General features: G+C 38.2%; 1 long non-coding RNA gene across 1 annotated transcript; it reads right to left on the bottom strand.

Annotated features, from left to right (window-relative positions):
• Positions 1–7,038: 7,038 nt before the first annotated feature.
• On the bottom strand, positions 7,039–13,336 carry LOC141376289 (uncharacterized). Its single transcript, XR_012386085.1, has 3 exons — positions 13,150–13,336; positions 10,331–10,706; positions 7,039–10,228 (listed from the first exon to the last, which is right to left on the bottom strand). It is a non-coding gene; the product is annotated as an uncharacterized lncRNA (long non-coding RNA).
• Positions 13,337–17,314: the final 3,978 nt, after the last annotated feature.

Genomic DNA, 17,314 nt, shown 5'->3' with positions numbered 1-17,314 from the left:
ATTATTTATTTTGAAACAAACTTTTATTTCTTTTGTTTGCATTTTTTAATTGTATTTAAGTACATTTGGAAAAGTAATTTTGTGCCAGATTTGTTGTGTTTATTACTTATATTAATTGGTATGAGGTTATGGATTTCTTTTTTGGGTTGAATTACAAATTAGAGCGATCTAATTTATAAGAAGTCAGAGCCCTTCCAACGCCATAGGGAAAGGGCGCTACCTAAGGCTGAACAGCATGAAATCCCATCAGTCTACAGAGAAATCGCCCTGTATTTCTCTGATGCAATCAAGATATCACAATAATTATACCCAAAAAAGCAGAGCAAACACTACCAGATTACTGTTTTGTTTGCAATAAGGTAAAACACTAATAACATGAGCACTCTTCTTTCTTTCTTTTTACTTTCTTTTAGAAACAAATGATGGCACCCAAAAAGTAACTCAACGTTAGACAGAGTGGCCTACACAAAATACATATATTCCTGATATCTGATCTAAACAACTACATTCTCAACTAAAAAAAAGCCTCATAAGTACATTATGTTGTCAAATAGCAGCAGCAGTATAGTCAAACTGTAGAGTGTCCTCTGCTTATTGCTGTAATACACAAGGGTGAAGAGGGTGGACGAGTGCTGTTATTTGCAGATTATCCCACGGCTATCAGCCAATCACATTCAAGAACCAGAAAGAACTGGTGTATAAACTCATATAGATGCATGGAATAACAAAAAAAAAAAAAACTTTTTGATGTATTGATGTTCTTCATACCTTTTATCAAAAGAGACCTTTATAATCTCATAAGACAGTTCTCAGGCGAAGAGAACTATTTGAAAGAAACTGTGTTAAATGTTTAATGGAAGTGAAAGCCTCTCAATATATGAATCTCTGACTCATCATTTTTGTCAACCCTTGTCTAAAGAAGACCACCAAAATCAATAACTCTCAAATCCTTCATCTATGCAATTCAATTCTGAAGCCACCCTCTTTTAAAGCCGAATTTTTAAATCGTGCACTGAGCTATTTAAGCGTTAAATTAAATCATATGTAGTTTACAAAACTAAGCATGCAGACTGCTGCTTTTAAAGCACACAACCAGTAAGTAACAATGCGGAAGGTATGCCTTTAGGGAGCCCTGCAGTAGATGTAGACTGAAGTGGGGTTGATAAATGGGCAGTGGGGAATAGTGGGTGAGCAATCAGCAAAGTACCAGGATAAAGAGATTGGCCTGTGGCACATATCAGTCGGTACTAAAGGAGGAGTGCAAACATGCAGAAGACAGCGAGTTGAAAAGATGCATTCATTCTTTTTTTTTTAGCTTTTTTTTTGTGCGGTACTCATCTAGACCGACGACAGCTGATCCATTTGCACTGAGGTGACTTTTCTTTGAAAAGAAAATGTTTTTGTTTTTGAGAGAATGGAGTTATTTTAGCACACAGCCTCTAGGTGAAACTGGAGGTTGTTTCAAAATGTGCACTTCAAATGCTGTGTCAGATTACATGTTGAAATGCCAGACAAAATGTCTTGTCGCAAGCTAATTGGCTCTCTTTGTAAAAGCGACCGCGTTGGAGTTTTCACACTCACAGTCCAAAAGTGTATGAGAACTAATGCTTGCGTATGGCATCATAAATCTCTGATATGTCTGTGGTGACACATCGCAACTATTGCAAATATCGGTGATTACTTTGAGGTCACGACAATGAGCAATTCCAAATCCAAGTGAACAGTGTGAGCCCAAAGGCTTTTAATCTAATTGCCTTCACTCTCTTCCATCCGCATTTACCACAATTAATGACAGTGCTGTATATGTTTCCTCAGTACAAAACATGCTTATAAAGCTAATTACGGTGGTGGAAAGAGTACTGAAAAATCATACTCAAGACTCAAGAAAAAGTACCATTACTTGCCTAAAAATGTAGTGTAAGTGGAGTAAAAGTATCCGTTGTGAATATTACTCAAAGTATGAGTAAAAAGTAGCCCTTTTAAAAGTACTCAAGAGTAGTGAGTATTTCAAAGTATAAAGCTGATGCATTTACATGTAATGTGTGGATGTGTGTAAACGAAACATTCTGTAGTGCATTTAATTATTGACCAGGAGGCACACAACGTCATAAGACGTTAATAGTAGGTTAGATTTAGGTTGTGACGTTAGGTAAACAAAATTCAATGGCTAGCCAGCATCTAAGAACAACAGTGTTTTGATGTCCAATAATGATGACAAATGACGTTGATATTTGGTTGATTTTGGGTTGTTAGAAAGTGACCAAAATCCAACGTCGAGCCAACATCTTATTTTTGACGTCAAATACTGACACTTATTTGTCAGGTATAGCAACCAAAATCCAACATCTCATAGACGTCATAGTGGTAACATCCACACAACATCATTAGACGTTGATATTTGGTTGATTTTAGGTTGGACATCGACGTCAACCTGATTTTCATTTCCAAACAAAATGCAACGCTACCACAGTGCTGAAGTACAACGTCAATCTGACGTTATATTGACGTCTTGTGCCTGTTTAAGACCAATACGGCCATCATACAGTAAACATATTATATATATATTTATATATATATATATATATATATATATATATATATATATATATATATATATATATATATATATATATATATATATATTTATATAAAATAGTAAATTGGATAGTAAATTGGATATAAATATATATATATATATATATATATATATATATATATATATATATATATATATATATATATATATATATATATATTATATAGACAGGGAAAAATAAAGTAGTGACTGCAGGTTGAAGTAAAGTAGTGGAGTAAAAGTACCGAAACAGCACTAAAAATTTACTCCAGGGAGAGTAAAAGTCCACATTTATAAAACAACTTAGTGAATTACAATTCCTGAGAAAATACTACTCAGTTACAGTAATTTGAGTATTTGTAATTAGATGCTTTACACCACTGCTAATAAGTTATTATGATTTTAAGTCAAGCAAACTAAACGAAAATGCATTTACTTACAGAAAAGTCCATTCATATATTGATGTAGAACACTGTGGCATTTTGATGTACAGCCTTAAGATTTTTGCTCAGCAGGTGGTGATTAATAAAAACCCACAGATCCTAAAATAACAACACGCAGGTCTCATATCATGCAGTTTAACAGAGTAAATTGGATGTCAACTTAGTGGGTGGTGTTACAAGAAAGACAGCTTTGGACAGATTCCCCCCCTTCTTAGATTCAATGTCACAAGCTGCTTTATGATTGCCCTAAAGGTGAATTGTATCTATTAATAAACTGATACTGACTTTGAATAAGATCAATTTAATTATAGATAAATTAATTAAATATTAAAAACTACAGTATACTATCTTATTTTTTTTTCTGTGAAACAGATAAAGTAATGACCATAGAATAAGGCAGAACTTATTATATTGTTGCTGTCACATGGTTTTTATCTTCTTGTTTTATCAGTCAGAATATAATTATATGGTCACACTTTATTTTGATTGTTTGCTGAACTTCAGTTGCATTGCATCTACATGACTACTAATTCTCACTAGATTATAAGTAGACTCTTAGGTTGGTGTTAGTGTAAGTTGACATGTACTTGCAAAGTTCCTTATAGTCAGTTGAATGTCTGTTGAAGCAGAGTATCAACAGATATTAAGCAGACAGTCTACTAATACTCAAATGGACCATCAAAATTAAGTGTTACCCTTTATCTTTGTTATTCAGCTACACCAATTGAACTTTATAACAGAATCATTCATATTTTTCTTCACCTCTACTACAGTTGTACGAATTTGTCATCAAAATGTCCTTTACTTTTACTGAGAAACTTTAATCACAAAATAAATTAGTTCCACTGCAAAGTGATCAGAAAAAAGTTTCTTGACTGTAACAGACCTATGACAATCATGTTTATGACATGTTTATAACAGGTACTGCTTTATACATTTTTGGAGAGCATCAAATACATCCAGGGAGGTACGTTTTTCTTGTAGTTTTTGTTTTCGCATATCCACCAGAGGCTGCTGTTTATGTTTTTTTGAGGCCTCGAATTTCTCTCATGTGTGCCATTTGTGCCTGCTGTTCTTGGGTAAATCCACCAGAGGTCTCTTGTCGACTGACTGACTTACTGACTGACAATCAACTGACCCACTCTCCTCCTTTTCTAAACCCAACCAATAGTGTTTTCAAAAGCACCTATTGACCCGCCCACCCACTAAACCCTACCTAAACCAAACCGACAGTTTTAAAAAGCAATCCAGAAAAATAAAACACCTTGACTGATTTTTACCACATTCTCAACCTGTTATTAACTTGTTTGTTTTATTTTTTGGCTTCTGTTTTCTTCTTACCTGCTTTCTAGAACTATTCTTAACCAGACTCAAACGTTGTCATTGTGGTCAACTCCTCTCTGCGTCTCAAGTTCGCTGACGTACATGGCGAACTAATGGACAAACTGGTAGTGGTGAGCTGGATAGGTGCAAAAAGCAACAGTGTCCTACCACCCCCATATTGTTCAAAGCCATATGTACTTCTGCTACATATGCATACATTTTTCATATACATTAGAAAGTTCTTATTACAGTCTAATGAACACCACTTCAAGTAAGTTGAGTGGGAGGTTTTGGATGCATCTTTCAGGGAAGTGTGTCTGGGGTAAACTTTGCAGGGCATCGAAGCCCTACAAGCAGGATTTGACTCCCCTGCCCTAAGGACTCTAGTGGTCAGCACTATGTGCCAAATAAAAGTCTCAGGCAGCAAGGTTTTGGAGGGGATTAACAGTGTGTGACACTTACCCCTCATAATCCAGCCCTGGTCAAGGTTATCTCAGAAAAAAATCCTCCATTAATTACCCTGCAAGGTGTGTCGGAGCAAACTTGGGACAGTGAAGGAAAAGGTGAGGATCACAGAATTCCTCCCTATGTGAGCCCATACCTATTGATGGTCAATTTACCAGTTTAACCACAAGTGTTAACCTACCCTACTCACCTGCTCTTGTCATGCTATGTTTGCTTGAGGACAGCAAGTATTCTGCAGTTTCACTGAACATCTGCCAGCTGGAGGATAGCAAGTAAACATTGGGGCTATTTGACTGCTCCTGGTGGGACTGGACTTGGTCCAAGAAATATGCAAATCGTGACTGCAGCAGAAACAACATTGATGTGGCTTTCCAGGGTTGGTAATCATATCTCAACTTAATTTGATACTCCTTGCTACAGAGATCTACTGACTACATGAGAATCATTTTGATGCAGGTTATGGGTAAAGAATAATTGATATTAGAAAATAATTAAGGTTACAATAATATTAACTTCTTTGTCCAAGGTTCCAAGAAACAAATCTGACACTTTAAATGTTTCAAGGGTAATTGGTTATTTGTGGATGCATCACTTTATCATCAAACCTACGTCAAAACGTACTCATATAATGTAAACTTAAAGTTCCAGCATGTTTTATTTTATTCTGATTTTAAATAATATATATATATATATATATATATATATATATATATATATATATATATATATATATATATATTATATGTCTACCATGTAGTGTTTAATGTAGTGATATAGTTGTTTAATGGGACTGAGCCACACTGGAACTTCCAGAACTCTATAATTGCTACAATGGCCATTATTGTCATTCTGACCATTTACATAAGCAACCCAAGCTCATTCTGAAAACGTAGCCCCGCGGACATTTCTGGAGACATTTCTGGAGGTAGGTATGACCGCGTTTGGTTTTTTCGAGCAAATGCTACGGGGCGGTGTGACGCCGCTCCTCTTCTTAGCGCTCACTCGCCGGCTACGAACTGGCTCACTCATCTCGGTGTGGAGGGCTTTCCCGCCGCAACCAGTTTGTCCGCTTAGCTCGCAGCATTACGTCGGTGGAGCGGAGGCCCGGAGGAGGAGGATCCGGCCGCGATGACGACCGGAAAGAGTCTGGGGAAGAGCGGTTCCAGAAATCAGGTAAGATGAAAAACAGAATCCAAAAAATAAAAGCGAACGAATTTGTGACGGGGCGAGAATGCGGCGAGATCCGAGAAAGCGGTCAAAATCAGACGAGGGCTTTTTCTTTTCTTGACAGCTTTTGTAAATAGTCGTTTGGGTTAAGGGAAGGAGGAGGAGGGTGATCGGGTTGGCCGATTGGCCCGGTCGATTGTTCAGTCATTCGCTCGACAGCGGCCTCCGGCGGCTTCTCGCGCGCGAATGGCACACGCTCCCGAGAGGCGTTCAAGACTCTAAAAAGTGTGCCGCAGCAGCCTCTCGCGGATTCCCGAAAACAAAAACTACACGAATACGGACCTCCCGGGACGTATTTCGTGGCCTCCAGAAACGTCCGCGGGGCTACGTTTCCAGGATGAGCCTGGGTTGCATATAAGACTGTACTGAATAAAATGTTCACACATTTAGATTTGAAGCTTCTAGTTAAATTGCATAATTAAGCTAATTTTATAAAGTCGTTACAGTAAAAAAAACAATCTATTTTGTAACGCATATAGCACTATAATTTTGATTAACTAGACCACCCCCAAAGGTGCATACCTGTCACTGTCACCAGCGTACACTGATCGCTAAAGGACTACAAATCCACCATTTCATGGTCTACAAAAATGCTCACACACACACGTTCCTTCACCTGACTGATTGCACACACTGCCGGAGGATTGTCTAGGACTATTTACGCTCACTATTTAAGCAACACAGACACACTCTTTAGTCGCTGAGTGTTGTTTACTTTTTGTGACATTACAGCGAGTTTCTTTTATCTTGTTTTGCCGTGTTTTGACCCTCACCTAGTTTGTCTGTTTATCCCTGTATGCTGCCTGCCTTCTGATCTTCTGCCTGTATATCTGACTATGACTCTGGATTACCTGTGTACACCTGTTTACCCCTGTGTTGACCATTGCTTACCTGACCTCAGTAATAAACCTGCATTTGGATCCGCACTTCAAATGTTGTTTTGGAAAGTTAAAACGGCATGTCTGAAGTAAAGTTATTATTATTTTTATTTATTTATTTTTTTTTGTAGAAAGTTCCTAGGCAACAAAGGCACGCATATCCAAAGGGCACAGAAAAAAGTAGAAGACATAGACATGCTTCAGGTCAATTTTAACATTACGGCCTTGCAAGGTAGAAAGAATCAGAGCACCTAAAATAACAAGGACAATGTTAAAATAGTGGTTGTCACGGTGGCACAGTGGGTAGCATGATTGCCTCACAGCAAGAAGGTCGCTAGTTCAAGCCCTGGCTGGATCAGTTAGCATTTCTGTGTGGAGTTTGAATGTTTTCCTCGTGTTCACATGATTTTCCTCAGTAGGTGAATTGAATAAGCTAAATTGTCTGTAGTGAATGGAAGAATGTATGAGTGTTTCCCAGTGTTAGAAGGGCGTCCGCTGTGTAAAACATATACTGTATAAGTTGGCAGTTCCTTCCGCTGTGGCAACCCTTGATTAATAAAGGGACTAAGCCAAAAAGAAAATGAATGAATGTTAAAATAGCAATGATAAAATTACATATACACACATTTTCGAACATACAGCACATTAGAGTTATATGGGTTTAATTTTAGTATTTAATATTCAATAATTTTCAGGGTAATTTTTATTTTAATTACAAAATTGAGCAACATTCAAAATGGCTACCTTGGTAGTTCTAATGTTACTGTAATAATTTTAAATATTGAAAGTAATATATCCTATGAAAAACACTGTTTCCACTGGCCACAACTAGAGGCAGAAGCTGTGATTAACAATCTGGCCAACATACACCAATGTTCTGATGCCACTCAAAATCAACAACTTCTGCTTAAAAAAGGAATAGATCTCTAACAGCTGTAGCAAATTCTCTAGTCTTGAATACATCAAGTTAAATAGCCACTTCATGTTTATATAAAATTATGTTAGAGACTCTCAAATGATTTTAGAGACTCACCTTGAGTCTTGGTCTTTGAATCCACAATCTTCACTTTCTAAAAGCAGGTTTCAGACATCAAAAATAGAGATTCAGTCAACCATAGACAGTGCTTCCAACTAGTCTCTAGAGACCTTCTGGCCAGTTTCTGATTGTTCCACCAATTGGCCTTCAGTTGAGTATCTTTTATACTGACAGCATGTTTTCCTGGCAAAGAAGCAAGCAACTTTGTCAATCACTACTTGGATGCTGGTAGGCTGCCTAGGGAGGAGCCATTATTGCACAGTCCAGGCCAGCTGTGAAATTTGGACCCGGGCAGGTTTACACAAATGATATATTTATTCGTGAAATAGCTAGTTTGCACATGCCAGGGCCAATATCTCTGATTTAAAGATGCGAAGGTGGACGCAAATAATAATAATAGGCAAGCAGTACCTCTTCAGAAAGAGATGCCAATGATATGCAAGCCAACTATCACTTCATAACTTTCAGAACCAAAAATAACTTGGCAATTTGTGCCTAAAAAGTCCTGAGCAGTAAGTTTTCTAGTAGTTTTCTGGCAAATGTGGACTGCAGTTTCTCACATTTAATATTTTCATTGCTGCATTGGTCTCACTTTATATTAAGTGGTCTCAAATATAATGTACATACATTTAACATAAGCATTTGGTGCAATGCACTTATATAAATGTTTTTACTTTGTACTTATATCCTAACCCATCCTTTATCTCCTATAGAACATGTTAAAACTACAAGTCCACAACAAATGTGATGCAATGCATGCAATAAAATGTATCTTTTCCATGTTAAAAATAAGTATTTGTCAATCCGTGACAGCGACATGCAAAATGTCTATTTTCAAAAAAACATTGCGGCCGAATACCTGCATAGACTACAACAATGATCATCTTAGTTGCTGATTATGTTCTTTATTTAGTGTTAAATGCTAATAATGTGAGTTTGAATTCAATTTTACATGACATTCACATCCATACTGATACTGGCAGCAGATTACATTACCTCAGATCATGGAAATAAGGGTGCTTTCACACCTGTGAATCGATTCAGTTGTTTCGAAACAGAGATTACAGTTGTTACATTGTTGCTCTTTGCTCTTGGTGTGGTTCGCTTTCACACTGCAAAGTTTCTAAATGGACCAAAAGAGCTAAAACAAGTCAGGTGTGAGTAAACTTTCCTCACATTGGTCACATTCCCACTCAGCTGTACGGGGGGGTGGTGGTTTGGTGGTGTTTGACAAGGTGCGCGCGATGTGTCTGAAGAGCGAGGAGGGATGCGGTGGGGAGGGGTAAGAAGGGTGCGCGACGTATTTGAGGATCGGGAAAGAGAAGCGCGATTTCCGGGAAATTATCACTTGTTTGCGGGCATTCGGGAGTCTCTGTGCGTTTGCGGGAGACTCCAGAAACTTCCGGGAGACTTGGGACGTCTGAAATGATCTCCCGCCCTACTCATAATTCTCTCTTCATAAAGCTGTATGTCTATTATATATCCATAATACACTGTGATATAGCCGGGCTCGGATTGTATTAAACAATCGATCCCCTCTAGAGTTCGTTTCAATTGAGTCGAGACAACCTCATTCAAGTGATCTCGCATTGATTGATTTGGCGCAGATGAGGGCGCGATTGGTGGATTCACAAATGCCAAACGAACCATGCTAACTGGGCAATCGAGACAGTTTCCTAAACAAAAGTCTTGGCGTGAAAGCACCCTAACACCACTAGCAAACATTTAGTTTGAATGTTAATGTTGAAGTGTGACTCAGTGCAAACCAACAACATCCGTCACTCCGAGTGTACTTTTAATAATTTTACAGAGTTTTAGGATGTATTAATTGTAATAAAAGCCATACCATTTTATTAGGGTGCTTCTGAACGGCTCTGGTATTTAAATGTTTCTGTTGTGAATCTTCTGGTGCCGACAGACAAGTTGCTTGTTGCTGGAATCTTAAACCTACCCATACCACCAAACATGTCACTAAAATCAAAGCTCTAATAGCACTACAAGTATTGTACAATACAATACATGCACAACAATAACATTGTACTTATTTTTTGTTGTAAGTACCTAGAAGTTATTTGGAGGACTTACAGTCTTTTACCTACCTGGGCAGCATCATAGACCAGCTAGGTGGAACAAATACAGACGTCAAGGCAAGAGTCGGCAAAGCAAGAACCGCTTTCACCCAGCTCAAGAACATCTAGCCTTCAAGAGAATTTACTTTGACCACCAAGACCCATCTGTTCAGCTCCATTGTAAAGTCAGTATTGTTGTACGAGGTTGAAACCTGGAGGATAACCAAAACAACCACCTGAAGAATCCAGACATTCATCAACAACTATTTCAGAAAGATACACATTCTTTGCCCAACAGGATCAGCAACACTGACCTATGGGGAAGGACCCGTCAATCTCCAATAGAAGCAGAAGTCTGGAAGAGAAGATGGGGTTTGATAGGGCACACCCTACGCAAACCACCATCTAGCACAGGGGTGGGCAAACTCGGTCCTGGAGGGCCGGTGTCCTGGACAGTTTAGCTCCAACCCTAATCAAACACACCTGCTTATAGATTTCTTGTGATCTTAAACACACTGATTAGCATGTTCAGGTGTGTTTGACTAGTGTTGGAACAAAACTCTGCACGGACACCGGCCCTCGAGGATCAAGTTTGCCCATCCCTGAACTAGCATCACCAGAAAGGCTCTCAGATGGAATCTCCAAGGGAAGCAGAAGAGAGGCCGTCCAAGAAACATTTGGTGAAGTGACCTAGAGGCAGACATCACAAGGATGGGTTATACCTGGAGACAAGTAAAAAGAACGGCCCAGAACAGATACCTCTGGAGATTGACCTTTGGCAGCCCCTACCCCGGAAGGGGAGGAGGGTATAAGTAAGTAAGTACCTAGTATTTAAGGCCACTTATTGTTATTATTTGATGATTATCATTTACTCAAAGGCTTGCTTGGAGTTTAGACAATGACTTGGGTGATCTTATACATTAGTACAGGGGTCACTAATCTCAGTCCTGGAGGGCCGGTGTCCCTGCAGGGTTTATCTCCAACTTGCCTCAACACACCTGCCTGGATGTTTCAAGTATACCTAGTAAGACCTTGATTAGCTTGTTCAGGTTTGTTTGATTAGGGTTGGAGCTAAAATGTGCAGGACACCGGCCCTCCAGGGACAAGTTTGGTGACCCCTGCATTAGTACCTTGAATTAGGCACACTGAATGGTAATATTATAATATGGTGTTCTGTTGTATGCCACTGCTTATCACCTCAGAGGGGAATCTAGTTTTAAGGAGCAACCTTAGTGGCTCTAGTGAATGTGGAAACAGATAGATCAAGTTGTTATTTTCTAAAAAAAAAAAAAAAATAGAATCAAGATGAAGTGTTTTGTTTATGTATGGTGCTGGTGACCTCTTTTAACACAGCAAAAAAAACAGATTTCTAAAGGAAATGAGCCTGCAATTGACATCAGTGTTGTTTTTATTCATTAATCTCCCAAATAAGATGTCAGCGCTCCTTTTGTGCTCACAGCTAATGGCCGCTCAGTGTCTTGCCCTCCTTGCGACTTTGTCATGCTGGTGTCTGTGGTGCAGAAGCATAATTATCAAGGGACCCCACATAATGCTGACATACGCACTTGGGGGCTCGTTCTCAAGGTCTCAAGGCTCAGCATCCTGCCCACGTCTCATTTTAGTCATGCTGTCGGGGGCATAAAGGGTGCTCAAAGCTTTTCTAATCCATTTTGGCAAGAGGCAGCTATGGGTTTGTCACATATGAGCAATGAGTGGCATTGCATGGAAGACTTTTAATGAACGTAATATATTGGTTTAACAGGGAAGAGCTAATAAAGTGCCTAATATTGGCTTTAGTCAGACAATCAATTTGTGGTTATGAAAAAAAAAAAAATTATGTTGCTGCCAAGTAATAAAATATTTTAGTTTAGCTGCTCATTGACTCTGCGTTGTAAATACAACTAACTAATAGCAAATAGATTGTGCTAGAGCTCATTTCAAGCTGATTTTTAGTAGAGATATGTCCTTTCTTAATACATTTATAAAAGTGTCCTAGCAGAGTAACAACAGTTGTAGTATAGTACTTTAAAGTAAACACAGATCCTGACCTGACATGGATAACCACACCAAGGCTCATTATTGTTATGTACCCCTGTATACATTTCTGGCCAGGGCAAAATACATCCCAGGAGAAATGTTTTTTGGTAGTTTTTGTTTTCACAGATCCACCATAGGCCACTGTGCATGCTTATTCAGTTCTCAAATTTCTTTAGCGAGTGCCATTCGTGCCTGCTCTTGTCACTTAAATCATCCATAGGCCGCTGACGACTGACTGACTGACCAGCCGACACTCACTCCCCCTGCTTTCAAAAGCACTGATTGACTCGATCACCCCCTACCCTAAACCCAACCGACAGTGTTTTCAAAAGCAATCCAGCAAAAGAAAATCCCTCATAGCTGCCTGATTTTTTTTTTACCACGTTTTCAGATATTGCCACGTTCTCACTGTGTTATTTACTTGTTTATTATAATTTTTGCCTTTTGTTTTAGTTTTACCTGCTTTCTGGAGCCATTCTTTGCCGGACTACAACCCCGTCGTTGCAGTCAACTCCTCTCTGCGTCTCAAGTTTGCCGACATACTTGGCAAACTTGTAACAGTGGAAAAACCATCCACACGCAGGTAAGCGTTCAGCTGTTAGCGCAAATAAAAACAGAAGCCTTCAATGGTGCCGTAGAGATCCTTTTAAAGATGAAGTGCAGCCATACGTAGCTCTGGCTACATTATTTGTGCTCTCCACAAATGTATATGGGGGTACATTTTTACAATGAGCCTGTGTTAGGATAATCTAGGTGAACAAATTATTTATTATTTTATTTTTTTATGTTTAGCTACTTTGTATGATTACAGTTGTAGGAATTGTTTCAACAATATCCTGGTTCTTTTTATGGACTTGAATGTCCTTTGAATGGGAGCATTGCTGTCTATGAAGATTAAGGGAGCTCTTGGATTTCACTTATCATCTAAAATATCACAAAACAAAAGTCTCAGGAGCTTGAAACAATATCTTGGTAAGTAACCGATAACATAATTACTGGGTGAATTATTACACTGTATAACATTATCACATACAGGATTGTCAGGTTAAAAGCTAACCCGTGTTTTTAAATGTGTGTGCATTGGCAGTAGACTTACCAACAGATCCATGTACTCCAACTTGCGGCTTTACTGTTTAGGTAATCTCACCTTTACAGTGAGGCCACTTAAAAGATATCCATAGACAAATGTTTCCATTTAAAATATGCAGATGTATACTACCTGACAAAAGTCTTTTCAGCGATCTCAGTTCTGAGAGCGACAGATAATAACTTGACTTCTAGTTAATCATTTGGAAACGTGGCAGAAGTTTTTTTTTTTTTTTTTTTCTGTGAATCTTCTGTTGAACTGCATCCCAATCATCACATACTGCAGAAGACCTGTTTGAACCTGCATGAACCCAAGATTCTCAAATCAGTCAAATTTGGTGAAGGAAGAGTCATAATTTGGGGTTAAATTCAAAATGGGGGCATGCAATGGGTGGATGACAACATCAACAGCCTGAGATATTTAAAACATTTTGCTTCCCATTACATTACCAACCACAGGAGAGGGCAAATTCTTTAGCAGGACAGCGCTCTTTCTCATACTTCAGCCTCCACATCAAAGTTTCTGAAAGCAAAGAAGGTCAAGGTGCTAACGGTATGGCCAGCCCAGTCACCAGATATGAACATTATTGAGCGAGATGAAGGAAGAGGCATTGAAGATGAATCCAAAGAATCTTGATGAACTCCGGGAGTCCTGCAAGAATGCTTTCTTTGCCATTTCAGACTTTATTATTAGGTGATTTGAGTTATTTTTTCACTGGACGATGACGTTCTATTCTATACTGTACATTATTTTTGTTAAGTGACAAGATTTGTGTCTAAGAAAAGTCAGACCTTTCTTAATTGAATAATTCAAAATCAAGGCATGATCATATTTTATTGTGGTAAATTAAGCGTAATCTAAAGGCCTTTGCCTTTTATATACGCCACTTCTAATACCAAATGATCAACTAGAAGTCAAGTTATTATTTGCTGTTGCTAAAACTTTGATAGGCGACAAGACTTTTGTCTGGTAGTGTATGCATATTAGATACATTTTATATAATATATTTGTTTGTCGAGAATTCATGTTAAGGCAAAATGTGAACAAATAAATAAAACTTGTAAGACAGTAACAGGTCTGGCTGTTCAAATCCGATTTCAATTAACATTTTGCATCACACATCACAGATATCATACAAAAATGATTATGAAAATGCTTGAATTGATTACAGGACGTACCTTTTTTTTTTTTCTTATGTGATGTTAAATTTCTGCCCCGCAACTCGAGAGGTCACTTGTTTGAAGAGCGAGATGATGCTGCTCCATTTTTTATGTATCTGTTTTGAAAGCCTTGTCACATACATTGGATACGCCCATGTTGTTACCAAAGATAAGTTGGTTATGTCTGGACACACAAATCTGATCACTTGCAGACAGTCCATCTAAAAAAAATCTGATTTGAGAAAAAATTGATTTGCCTGCAGTCTCAACATAGCTTGAGACCTGAAATCGAGGGGTCAGATAATGGACACAACACAAAATTGGTGTGCCTCCAGGAACAGGGATGCTCTTTTGTTGACTGTAAAGCAATATATGAAGCATGGCCCACAAAGGAGTCACTTTCAAACCAAACACTTTCTTTTCAACAACACAGCACATTCGCATGACCGTCTTGAACATACCAAGTGTTATGTCTAAAGGACGTCTACTAGACAACAAAACAAGCAAACACTTGGCTAAAACAAGCAAACATGAAAAAAAGTACACACATGCTTTACTCGTGTTTAAAATGACTCAAGTACTGACTACATGTTTGTGCTCAACTAAAAGTAAAGTATGACCTCAAAAATGTACCTGTTAGTTTCACACTGGTAACACGAGCTTGATACATTTATACAAAATAACTTGGACTTCTAATTTTGATGTTAAAAGGTTGTTGCTTATTCTCAGTAGGAAAATAACCAAGCAGCATCTCTTTATTGCCCAACAACACTGCTCAAAAAGCCTTGTGTATCATCATATTAAAATGTCTTTTAATATGCAAATGTTTATTTATTTATCTTATTGAAAATAGATTTTTGTAAAACCAAACTAGACTCTAAGTCAGGGGTGTCCAAACTCGGACCTGGAGGGCCACTATCCTAGAGAGTTTAGCTCTAACTTGCTTCAACACACCTGCCAGGAAGTTTTTAGTAAGAACTTGATTAGCTGGTTCAGGTGTGTTTGATTAGAGTTGGAGCTAAACTCTCCAGGACACCGGCCCTCTAGGACCGAGTTTGGACACTCTTGCTCTAAGCCAGGGGTCACCAACCCTGTTCCTGGAGAGCTACCTTCCTGCACATTTCAGCTGCAACCCTGATCAAACACACCTGTATGTAATTTTCAAGTGCTGCTTTAGGTACTATTAATTGGTTCAAGTGTGTTTGATCAGGGTTAGGACTGAATTCTGCAGGAAGGTAGCTCTCCAGGAACAGGGTTGATGACCCCTGCTCTAAGCCATATAAGTTTCCACTGCCTCAAAAAAAAAAAAAAAGGTTAACAAAAATAGGTTGGCAGAGTGAATATAGTGTTCAGTGAAATAAAGAATGAATAAAACAAATGAAATGAAATGGTTGTAATAATGATTAAAAAAATAATAAAAATTAGTGCTCTGCATATTAAAAAAGGCACTATGGTAGAAAACGAGGGTGAAAAACTATTCTGTGGGGAGTGTATGCAGTTTTTGTTTATTATGTTGCTAGAAGTAGGCATCTGCCTCTAATGGTGTCTTTAAAGAAAGTCTAGTGTTCTCAAAAGTAAACCGAAAATCTGCTGGGTGGTGAACACCTTAAAGAAAATGCAGCCTGCTTAAGTTTGATTTTCACAGAGTTGAAGGCTGCTCTTCTGCCGCTCAGTTCAAGTGTGCTTAAAGGACAACAAAGTAAATGTTTTGGAGTGGCCATCACAAAGCCCTGAACTCAATCCTATAGAAAATGTGTGGGCAGAGTTGAAAAAGCTTGTGCAGGCAAAACAGCCAACAAATCTGACTTAGTTACACCAATTCTGGGCCAAAATTCACTATTGAGTGAGAAGCTTGTGAAAGGATACCCAAAACATTTGACCAAAGTTATACAGTTTAAAAGCAAAGCTAAAAAAGTACCAAAGAAATTTGTGTAAACTTTTGACTGTAAACTTTTGAAATGTAAATCATTTAGGTAATCCTAACAGACCAAAAACCGTAAACGTTTAGTATAATTTACCATCAGACATTTGTTTAAAAATGGTTATGTTCCTTTGTTTAGAGTGTAGGTAAATTTCTGATTTCAACTGTAAGTATCAAATGAATAATCATTGATGAGAATTTATGGAATTGATGGAATTTATCCAAACATCCAAACCTTTTTTTATTGACAGTTGTCATTTTAAGACATTTAGGCCTTTTCTGTTTGTACAAGTTAGCAAAAGTAGAAGGGGCCACCAACTTATCAACAGGTCAATTGAAATTGTTGAATAATAAAATCAAAATAAATCCCACACCTTTTTTCTTCTTCAGTGAGGCATGACAAGATCTTTTTAAAATGTCATTTTTGAAATTACCTTTTGGGATCGCGGTAAGTCATCAACTGTCAGCCGCATCTGACAACAATCTAATGACGGCAGACTGTGAGTTATGCCTCTGGGATCTTATTGCGTCTTTGCCAAGAGATGGGTCCATAAGAAAACTTGATTTGCTTGATTTACACTATATTTCAGAATGATGAAATGTCTTGTCAGAGCCTGCTCTAAAGCATCGCAGGGCACAGTGTGAAGTCAAATACCGCACAAATTATCCACATCCTGACTGACACTGTGCTGTTCCTTTATGTATGCATTCATCCGGCTGCAGCGTTTAACCTTATATGTTTAATTTGCTTTCTAACAATGTCACACATCCTGATTTAGGTCACTGTCACATCTCTAGGACTCAATTTTATATATGGCCTATGGCGAACTGTGTGTTTCCCATAATAAACCTGTTTGTGTGAGTTGTTATTGTTAGAAACAACACCCCAGTTTTCTACTGTCATATACAATTGCTATTCTCTGAAAATTTGTGACATCTGCCCTAACCCTTCTTGGCGCATACATGTTGCGAATGGCAGATTGGTTTATTGGTATATTCAGTTCACCAGTTTGAATGATTCACTAACAAAACTATAAGGAAGCTGGTTTCCGCCATGAATGAAAGCATTAGAAAGGCAATCAAGCATTTTATC

This window comes from Danio rerio, chromosome 10 (genome assembly GCF_049306965.1).
Source record: "Danio rerio strain Tuebingen ecotype United States chromosome 10, GRCz12tu, whole genome shotgun sequence".
Classification (NCBI taxonomy): domain Eukaryota; kingdom Metazoa; phylum Chordata; class Actinopteri; order Cypriniformes; family Danionidae; genus Danio; species Danio rerio.
The sequence above is the reverse complement of the archived record's forward strand: the minus strand, read 5'-3'. Positions and strand labels throughout refer to the sequence as shown.